Source organism: Tamandua tetradactyla, chromosome 2, assembly GCF_023851605.1.
Source record: "Tamandua tetradactyla isolate mTamTet1 chromosome 2, mTamTet1.pri, whole genome shotgun sequence".
NCBI lineage: Eukaryota > Metazoa > Chordata > Mammalia > Pilosa > Myrmecophagidae > Tamandua > Tamandua tetradactyla.
This window is the reverse complement of record NC_135328.1, coordinates 93,516,901-93,529,513: the sequence shown is the minus strand read 5'-3', so window position 1 is coordinate 93,529,513 and position 12,613 is coordinate 93,516,901. Positions and strand designations below refer to the sequence as shown.

At 43.9% G+C, this 12,613-nt stretch overlaps 1 protein-coding gene across 4 annotated transcripts in view; it reads right to left on the bottom strand.

Moving 5' to 3' along the window:
* Window positions 1-233: 233 nt before the first annotated feature.
* Window positions 234-12,613, bottom strand: part of SPATA6L (spermatogenesis associated 6 like) — a 100,966-nt gene continuing 88,586 nt past the window's right edge. For 3 of the 4 annotated variants that reach the window (XM_077148278.1, XM_077148276.1, XM_077148279.1), the window contains one exon: window positions 234-437. The gene's annotated coding sequence lies outside the window, so the exon portion shown is untranslated. Of the gene's footprint in view, window positions 438-9,201; window positions 9,278-12,613 lie in introns of all 4 variants that reach the window. The other variant, XR_013170465.1, reaches the window with a different exon arrangement.

Below are 12,613 nucleotides of genomic sequence, written 5' to 3'. Positions count from 1 at the left end.
AGTCCTTATACATAATGTAATATAGGAATTGATTTTTAAAATGAAAAAGAAAGAAACAACTTTTTAAGAACATATCTGCTGCCAAGTAAAGAACACCTGAAAAGTCATCTGGACATTTTCATTAGAATTCTAGGGAGTGCTTTCCAAATCAGAAAGCATCTGTTGCCCAGTTATTATTATTTTCTATTTCTTGCTCAAAACACACAAGCCAATAAAAACACAGATTTCCCAGCTTGACAACAAAATAGCCCCAAACAGCAAGCACTTTAATCAACAGCTCTTACCTGAATACAAAACACTGAATAAAGGGTTTAATTTAAAAGAGGTTAGACACCGGTGACTCAACACAGATAACCAAAAGTGCTGTTCATTTCCCTTTAAGGCGTGTCAGCTGATGCAGTGAGTTCTTCACGATCCTCCTTCAGCTTTCATTTCCCCTGTAAAATAAGAAACATCACATACTATCTGTGGTTCCGAGAAAAAGACAAACGATCCACACAACTGGGTATACAAGGGAGACAAAGATGATTTTACACTACCCCAATCTTGGCATGTGGCTCTACCTTGGGGCCAGTTGTTCTCTGGGCTTCTCCTTCTGAATTCCCAGGGCAGAATGAAGCAAAATTAGACTAGCAAGACAAGGCAGATGTGTGTCCTTGGGCAAGCTGTCTGACCTCTCCGCATAATAACAGAATGATGATAATCATTGTATCTACCTCCCAGTTTATTATAAGGAGTTAGTACAGTCCTTGGCACATAATAAATGCTCAAAAATATTCACAGAGATATTATTGAGTGGAATGATTAGATATGCTCTAATCAATTCTATTTTGCAGAACAATTAATTTTGAGCCTGGAGGGGTCAGTATGGAGTTGAGAGGTGTTCCAAGTTCCCCCATCCTTGAGGAACTCGCAGCCTACTGCAGAGATTCTCAACCCTAACTGTGCATCAGAATCTCCCTAAGAACTTTTTTTTTCACATAACAATTCTTTAATTATTTTCATCAACCCTGAGGTAAGTAGCATTACACCCATTTTACAGATGCAGAAACTGAAGTATAGAGAGCATAATCAATTTGTCAAGCCCACAGCAAGTAGTTACTGGTAAAGATTAAAAACTCAGAGTTGAAGCCTGAGATATAAGGACACAGAAACAAGCGCACAAACATTTACCAGATACACATTACCCCTGCCTTCATTTCCTTGGAAGTTCATTTAGTTGCTGTACAATGGAGGAATTAGAAAAGCAGAAGGTTCTGTTGTAATCTATCTGTTAATTTGTTTGTTGGGGAACAGAAGGTGTTATTTTAGGAGTTGCTTGAAATATATAATTGACTGTCGTTCTTCTTCCCCACCCCCTACCCAAACCAGATTTGGGGCAGATTAGAAAGAGAACTAGCCCTTCCTTAGTGCCCTGTGACATTTTCCCACTTGTTTCTTGCCTCTTGTTCTGTACTGTAATTCTTTTGGTCTTAGAGTCAGTGAGTCAATAGCATGTGAGTACTCCTTGACTCAGTAGAAGTATATAGCTACCATGGGTTTAAGAGATTAGTGCTTTTTTTTTTTTTTTTTTTATTTCAGGTGCAGCTTCATTCAGTGTTTCAACATAGTTATATTACACTTAGGTATTATTGTGCTGTCCATTTTTGAGTTTTTGTATCTAGTCCTGTTGCACAGTCTGTATCCCTTCAGCTCCAATTACCCATTATCTTACCCTGTTTCTAACTCCTGCTGGTCTCTGTTACCAATGATATATTCCAAGCTGATTCTCGAATGTCGGTTCACATCAGTGGGACCATACAGTATTTGTCCTTTAGTTTTTGGCTAGACTCACTCAGCATAATGTTCTCTAGGTCCATCCATGTTATTACATGCTTCATAAGTTTAGTCTGTCTTAAAGCTGCATAATATTCCATCGTAGGTATACGCCACAGTTTGTTTAGCCACTCGTCTGTTGATGGACATTTTGGCTGTTTCCATCTCTTTGCAATTGTAGATAATGCTGCTATAAACACTGGTGTGCAAATGCCCATCTGTGTCTTTGCCCTTAAGTCCTTTGAGTAGATACCTAGCAGTGGTATTGCTGGGTCGTAATCCATTCTGCCATTCTATGTCTTTTGATTGGGAAATTCAGTCCATTAACTTTTAGTGTTATTACTGTTTGGATAATATTTTCCTCTACCATTTTGGCTTGTGTATTATATATATCATATCTGATTTTCCTTCTTTCTACACTTTACTCCATACCTCTCTCTTCTGTCTTTTCGTATCTGACTCTAGTGCTCCCTTTAGTATTTCTTGCAGAGCTGGTCTCTTGGTCACAAATTCTCTCAGTGACTTTTTCTCTATAAATGTTTTAATTTCTCCTTCATTTTTGAAGGACAATTTTGCTGGATATAGGAGTCTTGGTTGGCAGTTTTTCTCTTTTAGTAATTTAAATATATCATCCCACTGTCTTCTAGCTTCCACGGTTTCTGCTGAGAAATCTACACATAGTCTTATTGGGTTTCCCTTGTATGTGACAGATTGTTTTTCTCTTGCTGCTTTCAAGATCCTCTCTTTCTCTTTGACCTCTGACATTCTAACTAGTAAGTGTCTTGGAGAACGCCTATTCGGGTCTATTCTCTTTGGGGTGCGCTGCACTTCTTGGACCTGCAAATTTAGGTCTTTCATAAGAGTTGGGAAATTTTCAGTGATAATTTCTTCCATTAGTTTTTCTCCTCCTTTTCCCTTCTCTTCTCCTTCTGGGACACCCACAACACGTATATTTGTGTGCTTCATATTGTCATTCAGTTCCCTGATCCCCTGCTCAAGTTTTTCCATTCTTTTCCCTATAGTTTCTGTTTCTTTTTGGAATTCAGATGTTCTATCCTCCAGTTCACTAATTGTAGCTTCTGTCTCTTTAGATCTACCATTGTAGGTATCCATTGTTTTTTCCATTTTTTCTTCTTTGTCCTTCACTCCAATAAGTTCTGTGATTTGTTTTTTCAGATTTTCTATTTCTTCTTTTTGTTCAGCCCATGTCTTCTTCATGTCCTCCCTCAATTTATTGATTTGGTTTTTGAAGAGTTTTTCCATTTCTGTTCGTATATTCAGCATTAGTTGTCTCAGCTCCTGTATCTCATTTGAACTATTGGTTTGTTCCTTTGACTGGGCCATATCTTCAATTTTCTGAGCGTCATCCGTTATTTTCTGCTGGTGTCTGGGTATTTGATCAGATTTCCTTGGGTGTGGGACCCGGCTGGTTGAAAGGTTTTTCTGTGAAATCTCTGGGCTCTGTTTTTCTTTTCCTGCCCAGTAGGTGGCGCTCGTGGTGCTCGTCTGTCTGCGGGGCCCACCAGTAAAAGATGCTGTGGCTCCTTTAAATTGCCAATCCGAATCTCGCAGTCGGCCCGGGAAACCGCGCGTGGAGGGGGGGGGTCGCCGGCCGACGCGGCTTGGGGGAGTGCCGGTCCAAATTGCCCAGCTGGCCCGAGATGCCAAGCATGGCGGGAGGGCCCCGCTATCCAACGTTCCCAGTCAGACCAGGAAGCCACGTGCGTGGAGGGGACCCCAGTCGCCAGCCGCGGCCGGGAAAACGCGCGCCCCTCGGGTATCTCACCGCAGCAGATTCTCCCTGCCCGTTCAGCCATTCCAGAATGGGGTACGCTGTCTTTTTGGTCTCTGTCGTGGCTCCGGGAGCTGTTTTGTATTGTTTCTGTTTCTTTAGTTGCTTTTCTGGATGAGGAACTAAGACCCGGGCATCTTACTAAGCCGCCATCTTCCCTAAGAACTTTTTTAAAAAGACAAAAACAAAACCAATGCTGGGTAAAATTTCCGGAGATTACAATTAAATTGGCCTGGAGTGGCGCCCGGACCAGTAGTTTCCAGAGATCCCAGGTGGTTCTAATGTTCATTGAAGACTGCTGACCCAGGAATTCACCCTGTAACTTTGGGGCAGATGGCTGCCCACTGTGGTCTGTTGGACTCTGACAGAACCAGGAGCTCCTGGGATGAAGGGAGGAGCATCTTTATCCATCATATAAACCCCACAAGTCAGCCAAATGACGAATGCCTCAGAAGCCACAGACCAAATCAGAACAGAAGGACCCCCGAGTGGGTCCAGGATATTTTGCTTAGGATAACACAGGCTGGTCTGCTCTGTTTGCAAAGGGAATAGCTCCTGCTCAAGTCCAGGCATGGTGGTGGAGACTGGGATTGCAGGGAAACCTTCATGGGGATGGAGAACTCAGTGGGCTGGAACTGCTCCAGTTCTGTTCACAGAGAGTTCCCTTCCAGTTACCTGCTCCCTTCGTTGGTGAGTTTCCATAAGGAAAACCAACTACTAAACAAGGTTGAAGGAAAGAAGTACTAAGTGGAAGCAGGAGGAGAGGCAAGAGGAAGAGGGTTTGACTCTGCTTGAGGGATCAAGGAGTATTCCCAGGAAGGGCCATGTAAGCCCATCCTTGAAAGCAGACTTTCAGTGAGAGCACACTAGACCTGGGAATAGCTCACACACTAGGCAAGGGCATGACATAAAGACAACCAGAACTTCTAAAAGAACTAGGGATAATCTGCTGTAGGACAGAACTACAAATTCCCAAACCATTCAGAATAAGAGAAGATACATGCCTGTGCATTCCAACCCTCTCCACACATTTCTTCCACTTATTCCCCACCTACCAGGTCAGAGAAAATTAGACCCATTGTTATTGATTCAAGAATCCCTTTTATTTTTGTAGTAAGAATTTGCTTTTTCATTGCCCCTAAATCTTGAGATCACTGGGAAGCTGGGGTATGAAAAGCTGATTGAGGGCAGGCCACAGTGGCTCAGTAGGCAGAGTTCTCGCCTGCCATGCCGGAGACCCGCCTTCATTTCTCGGTGCCTGCCCATGCAAAAAAAAAAAAAAAAAAAGGCTGACTGAGGCATGTCCCTCTCTTGGGCACATCCGCATTAACCTCTCTAATGTGTACTCTCTCTTTTAATAAATTTCTCTTTGAATAAACTTTACACTTATGCCTAGTGGCCCTCTCATCTCTAAATTCCTTTAGTTTTGAGACTATCAAACCCGGATCAGGGCTCGGCTGGCACTGCTGCTAGCAGGACACTGTTTACATATCCTGGTGAGCTCACCAGGAGTGATTTCAAATGCTCCCAGGAGAGCAGCATCTTCCACATAAGATAGGAGGCCTGGAGACCTGCATTTCCTAAGTCATGCCCTCCTTATCCCTTCCCTTCCCCCAGGAGAAATTCTTCAGGTATTCTTGCTCACCTCCTCCTCTGCACATGGCCTACGTATCATTCCTATACTCTTCTTAATATCAACCTTCTCACAAAGGAGAACGCAGACTTTAGCTAAATGGACCTCCGTCCCTTCTCTCTGTCTAGAGTGGTTTTTAGATTGGGTCAGGCACGAAGCTTACTTTCTGCCCCCAGTGGGAAAGGAGCAGAGGTTCAGCTCAGAGCCGCCAGGGTAAGAAATAGTTTCTGCCCCAAAGTTAGGGAAGGAGCAGGGTTTGGCTCAGCCTCTGCAGCGAGATGTCTGGCTCATCAGCCCTCTGGGGTCTGGTTAAGGAATCAAGGGGTGAATCCAGAAAGCCCATCTCCTAACATCTAAGCTACTTCTTCCCCACGGGGACGCCCTGGGGCAAGTAGGTGTCTTGAGGGTATTATCCAGTTGGTGGATGAGAGGTTGGACCCCAATAAATGATTATCCCTCTATCTCACTCTCCTTTCAGAATAATGGGCAGTGCGTCCAGCATCCCAATTAATAACCCCTTGGGCTGCATCCTGAAAAATTGGAATAATCTGCCAACCACAGAACTGAAAAAGAAAAGTGATTTCTTACTGTAATGCTGATTGTCCTCAATGTAAATTGGAAGGTGGAGAAGGATGGCTGGAAAATGGCACTCAGCTTTAATGCCATTTTCCAATTAGATATTTTTGTAAAAGAGAAGGGAAATGGTCTGAAGTTCCTTATATCTAGCTATTATGGCTCTATATCAGGACAAGGCTGTGAGGAAAGTTTGCAAAGTGTGTTATCTTAGGGCAGAATTAAGAGATGAATCCTTTCTGTCTCAAGAAGAGAACTTCTAAATCTTTTCCTCAACTTTAAATAAAAAAAATATTGTTTCAAACCTGAATATGTTTAACATTTTGCTTTCTTAAGGTCAACCCTCCCCCCAAAATATCTCTTTATTCCAAACAGCCGCAAAAATTTATTTTCACTTTATAAAAATTAAGTGCTAAAAATAGCTCAATTCATTTAATAAATCATAAACTGCATAAAAAATGTTCAGCATTATAATTAAACAATTGCATTGCTTCACTCTAATGCTTCTCTAAAAGTGTTTGTATAAAGTACAAATCAGAATTCATCTTCAACAAAAATAGACTTTTAAAAGAAGCAAGACAAGTATATAAGCTATGTTCTACCTGTTAATGTGACCCTAGCTATGTAAAAAAAAATAATAATAATAATAAAAGCAAGCCTCTGTTTTAACTAAAGTATTTAGCAAATATGTTTCAGCTTTAAGTAACTCTAGTCTTCCAAGGAATGTTACCCATGTTCCCAAAGTGGCAATTATCTAATTCTAATAGTCTCTATACTATCCCCTCTCTGTTCTATATGTTATCTCTATTGTCAGAATACATCTAAAAAGGACCTGCCTATCTGTGACATATTTGGAATAGCTCAATCTGGATTACTGTAACAGAGAAATCAGGATTTAAGGGATGATGCTGATTACTGAATCATTATACAAATATTCCTTTTTGCTTTCTGGCATATTGGAGTAGAGAGAGGGAAATACTTGAAATCTCTGAATTGTAATCCAGCTACCCTGATTTCTGACAATGACTGTACAGCCCTTAGCTTCTGCCTCTGTGATTGTAAAAACCTTGTGACTAATGATCTGTACCCAGTTATCCAGTTTTTCAACTTGAGAGTCTTGTCATCACTAAAGACAGCCCTTAATGTTTATTAATGAAGGGTCTTGGATCAGTCCAGAACTAACCCACCCCAAATCTGAAGTTATCTTCATAATCGAGACTGGATCTAACTAAAGTGGGCCCTCCTGACATGAGCTTAGACTTTAACCAACAAGTCACCTATACCTCATTCTGCCATTTTCTTACACATATTCTGTGACTAAGTATAATCAATCTGTGTACACTCAATAATTACATCATCTGGGGCCACTATGCTCATTATCCTAAACCCTGATCATCTTTTTCTCTAACTATCAGAATAACTGGAGTTTGGGGAGACAGATTTTGGGCCTCAAGGCCATCTGCTCTCCTACTATGTGCCTAGTAATAAACTCTTTCTCTCATTGAAATCCCGGTGTCTCAGGAATTGGTTGTCGAGCATGTCGGGCAAAAGAATCCACAGCCTTTGTCCAGTAACATAATTACTAAAAGTGGCATCCTGGACACCAAAACTCCTGATTCAACTGTATACCACTACATAGGATGGCTGTCTACCTTCAAATGGGACCAGAATAGAATAAATGCACAGGGGGGCAAAGCAGCTCTAATGAGCCAGAGCATACTTGCCTCTCCCCAAATGCTATTGTTTTATCATTTCTCAACATTGCAAGTGTAAACATGTAACTCCCATTCCGTTACTAAGGGACTTGTATGGAAGAGATGGCAGAAAGAGTGTACGAGTGGTGGGATGCGGTGGATTGTAACATAATAATATTTTCCAATATCCCCCAATCCTCTTTTGGGAGGGAAATGAAGCTTGATAAAATAGGGCAACTTTAAGTCCCTGGTTTCTTATTCAGCTCTGAAAGAGTTAATAGACAATTCCAGGTCCTTTGTTTCTTACCTAGCTCCAAAGGAACTAATATGGAGCCGCAAACTTCCTGGGACCAAAAAATATCTCCCTAAAGCCCCCAAATCACTGAAACCTTTCCAAAGCATAAAAGCTTGTAGAATTCTGGGCCTAAATCAAACTCTTAGTTAATGATAGGAAGCACAGGGTCATCAAGATTGTTAACCATTTGCCTAAAGACAAATTTTAGGTATGTGACAACAAACCATGAATTCTGCTAGCCATCTCCTCCTAGAACAAAGAAGACACCTAGTATTCAAAGGCTACTAAGGAAACCTGCTTCCTACAAAACTTATCTATAAAGTAAGCTGGCCCACTCCACTCAGTGCGTGTCCCTCCCTTGGGCATGTCCACATTAACCTCTCTAACATGTACTCTCTCTTTTAATAAGCTTCTCTTTTATTAAACTTTACTTATGCCTAAAAAAAGCTGACTGACAGTAAAAGAGCTGAAATGGAGAAGGGAAGGGGCAGGAATTGGTGGTGCAATCAGGATAGAGTCCTTGAGAAAAGCAGGGAATGGGACATGTAGTGGAAATCCACTGAATCATTTGCCAAATACTTCTTTGGACACTGTCTTCCAAACTCACAGAAGTGACTCTAGCTGTCTTGTGTCAGCTGCTTGACCTTGCTACCCACCTCACGCCACCATGGCTACCTGGTCCAGCTGACTCAAGAAGAGTTGTGACATATCTTGGTTGCCAACTCAATAATCATTTTCCTACCAACCTTTCTTTGCCCCAAGATCCTCTATCCCACCACAGAACCTGAGAACACCAGATACTCACTCCCCCAACTTCCCATGCAGCTAGGATATGGTCATATGACCTAACCCTGACCAGTGGGACCTGAAGAAAAAGTCTATTGATGGCTTCCAGACAAGAGTTTCCTTCCTAAAATAGGAAAAGAGAATCACTCCTCTTCCTGCCCTTGGACATGTGTAGACATGACGTCTAGGGCTGCAGTGGCCACTTGGTGACCACAAAGGAACTAACCTGAAGATGAAAGCCAGTACACTGAGGAAGGCAGGTAGAAATGGAAAGCATCTGGGTCAGCTGATGTTTGTTGAGTCCTGAACAAACTCACCCTGAATCACCCCTACCTCTAGACTTTCTGCTATATAAGATAATAATAGCCTATTTTTAAAGCAGCTTCCAGATTGTATTTTATTACTTGTACCTGAAATGTACCTCGATGTTAAAAGGCCAATCAGGTGAGCATCTGAAACAATTGGAATGCCCATACATTGCTGGTGGGTATGTAAAATGGTTTAACCATTTTGGGAAAAGCTGTGGCCATTTCTTATGAAATGAAAAGTACATCTATCCTACAACCCAGCAATCCCACTCCTAAGTATCTACCCAAGAAAAATGAAAACATACAGCCACAAAAGACTTTCAAAAGAATATTCACAGCAGCTCCATTCACAAGATCCAAAACTGGAAACAGTCCAAGTATCTATTAATAGGAAAAGAGATAAACAAATTCTGATATATGCATACAGGGAAATACTGTCTAGCAACTAAAATGAATGAATTACTAAAATATGCAACAGCATGGATTAATTTTAAAAACATATTAAGTTCTGAAATGGGCAAAACTATTATACAGGGGAAAAAACTAGAACTATTATATGGTAGAAAAAGCTTCTGAAGGGGTGGAGGTAGGAATTTTGATTTACTAGTAAGGACCAGGAAGGAACTTTCTAAGGTGACGATAACGTTCTGTATCTCAAGCGGGGTGTGGGTTGCACAGATGTGTGCATTTTTTTCAGACTCATGAATGAATTTGTGCATTTCATTAAGGTAAATTGTGTCTCAAAGGTGGAATATAAAAAATAGCAAACAAATATTGAACTCTTAGTTAATGATATGCATGCTGAATTTTTAGAGGGAAATGTGCTGATGACTGCACATCACTTTGAAATACATAAAAAAAATAATAAGGGGATAGTTGGATGTGAATTGACTTGCTCAAAACATGATTTTGTTAAGCTATTAGATGAAGTCTACTCAAGCAGACCAGGGCTAATGGACTTCTTACAGACCCTAGAAATATTCACTGATGGGGGTAGGTGTACAGACCAGGGTAAATGGAGGGCAAGATTCTCAATGGTCACCCTTACAGATATACTGAAGGCAAAGCCTCTGTACTGGAACTTCAGTACAGAGGGCAGAACTAGTTGCCTTTCTAAGAGACTTACAGTTGAGTGCAGGACAGAGAGTCACCATGTACACAGACTCGAAGTATGCATCTGCCATTTTACATCCTCAAAGGGCAATGTAGAAAGAGTGTGGTCTGTTAACCACAGCCAATGAGGGGCATAGGCATGTAGATCTAATTCTATCATTGATAGATGCAGTAATGCATCCCCAAGAATTGCTGTTGTCCACTGCAAAGGACATCAATTCCCACAGAGTAAAGAAGCTATGGGAAATAGGCTGCCAAAAAGACAGCAAGAGAAGCAGCTCAAGAAGTCTTCCCGGAGATCCAAGATGGCGTCTTAGTAAGGTACATGCATCTTAGTTCCTCCGACTCCAAATCAACTAATAGGTGAACAGAAACAGTACAGAACAGCTCCCGGGGCTACAGCAGGGAATGGACACACAGCGTAACCCAGTCTGGGCTGGTTAGTCTGACTGCGAAACTCGGCTGCGGTGAGTGAGATCCCTGAGCGGCGGGCGATTTCCCGAGCAGCCGCAGCTGCGGCAGTCCGAGCTAATCCCTCCCTCCTTCCCGGGCTGGCTGAGGGACGCGGAGAGACAAAAGCTTCCCAGCCAAGGCGGCCGGCGCCACACTTTTGCGGGCGGCTTCGAGTCTCGGCTTCGAGTCCGCGACTACGAGTCTCGCATCAGAGGGCTATCCAAAGTCTGGGTTGGCAAGTCTGATTGCGAGACTTGGCTGCGGCGAGACCCCCGAGCAGCCGCACCTGCGGCGGTCCGAGCTAATCCCTCCCTCCTTCCCGGGCTGGCTGAGAGACTCGGAGAGACAAGCTTCCCAGCCAACGCGGCCGGCGCCACACTTTTGCGGGCGGCTTCGAGTCTCGGCTTCGAGTCCGCGACTACGAGTCTCGCATCAGAGGGCTATCCAAAGTCTGGGCTGGCAAGTCTGATTGCGAGACTTGGCTGCGGCGAGACCCCCGAGCAGCCGCAGCTGCGGCGGTCCGAGCTAATCCCTCCCTCCTTCCCGGGCTGGCTGAGAGACTCGGAGAGACAAGCTTCCCAGCCAAGGCGGCCGGCGCCACACTTTTGCGGGCGGCTTCGAGTCTCGGCTTCGAGTCCGCAGCTACGAGTCTTGGATCAGAGGGCTATACAAAGTCTGGGCTGGCAAGTCTGACTGCGACTCTTGGCTGCGGCGAGACCCCCGAGCAGCGCGTGATTTGCCGAGCAGCCGCAGCTGCGGCGGTCCGAGCTAATCCCTCCCTCCTTCCCGGGCCGGCTGAGAGTATCGGAGAAGCAAGTTTCCCAAGCCGAGGCAGGCGGCGCCCTTCTTTTGCGGGCGGTTTCCAGTCTCGGCTTTGAGTCCGCGGCTACGAATCTCGGATCAGAGGGCTATCCAAAGTCTGGGCTGGCTAGTCTGACTGCGAGACTCGGCTGCAGTGAGACCCCCGAGCGGCGCACGATTTCCCGATCAGCGGCAGCTGCGGCGGTCCGAGCTACTCCCTCCCTCCTTTCCGGGCCGGCTGAGAGTATTGGAGAAGCAAGTTTCCCAAGCCGAGGCAGGCGGCACCCCTCTTTTGAGGGCGGCTTCGAGTCTCTGCTTCGAGTCCGCGGATACGAGTCTCGGATAGGAGGGCTATCCAAGCAGCGGTAGCCCCCCCCCATGGGAGGCTTCCTGGTCCGGTGGGGAATCCCCCAGGCCCGCTGCGGCCCACAACCAGCCACAGGGTCCCCTCAAGCCGCGGCAGCTGATGCCCCCACCACGCGCGGCACCTGAACCAACGGAGAGAATTGGATCCGAAATCCCCAGGCCACGGAGATCGGTGACTGGGGGAGACCCATTCCAAACACTTGAGACAAACGTGTGCCACGTGCGCCACATACTGGGCAAAATAAGAAAAACAGATCCCGGAGATTTCACAGAAAAATATTACAACCTTGCTGGGTCCAACACCAAGAGAAATCTGAATAAATGCCCAGACGCCAGCAGCAGAAGATAACTGTCCACGCTCAAAAGATTGAGAATATGGCTCAGTCAAAGGAACAAACCAATAGCTCAAATGAGACACAAGAGCTGAGACAACTAATGCTGAATATACGAACAGAAATGGAAAACCTCTTCAAAAATGAAATCGATAAATTGAGGGAGGACATGAAGAGGACATGGGCTGAACATAAAGAAGAAATAGAAAAACTGAAAAAACAAATCGCAGAACTTATGGAAGTGAAGGATAAAGTAGCAAACATAGAAAAAATAATGGATAGCTACAATGATAGATTTAAAGAGACAGAAGATAGAATTAGTGAATTGGAGGATGGAACATCTGAATTCCAAAAAGAAACAGAAACTATAGGGAAAAGAATGGGAAAATTTGAACAGGGTATCAGGGAACTCAAGGACAATATGAAGCGCACAAATATACGTGTTGTGGGTGTCCCAGAAGGAGAAGAGAAGGGAAAAGGAGGAGAAAAACTAATGGAAGAAATTATCACTGAAAATTTCCCAACTCTTATGAAAGACCTAAAATTACAGATCCAAGAAGTGCAGCACACCCCAAAGAGATTAGACCCAAATAGGCGTTCTCCAAGACACTTACTAGTTAGAATGTCAGAGGTCAAAGAGAAAGAGAAGATC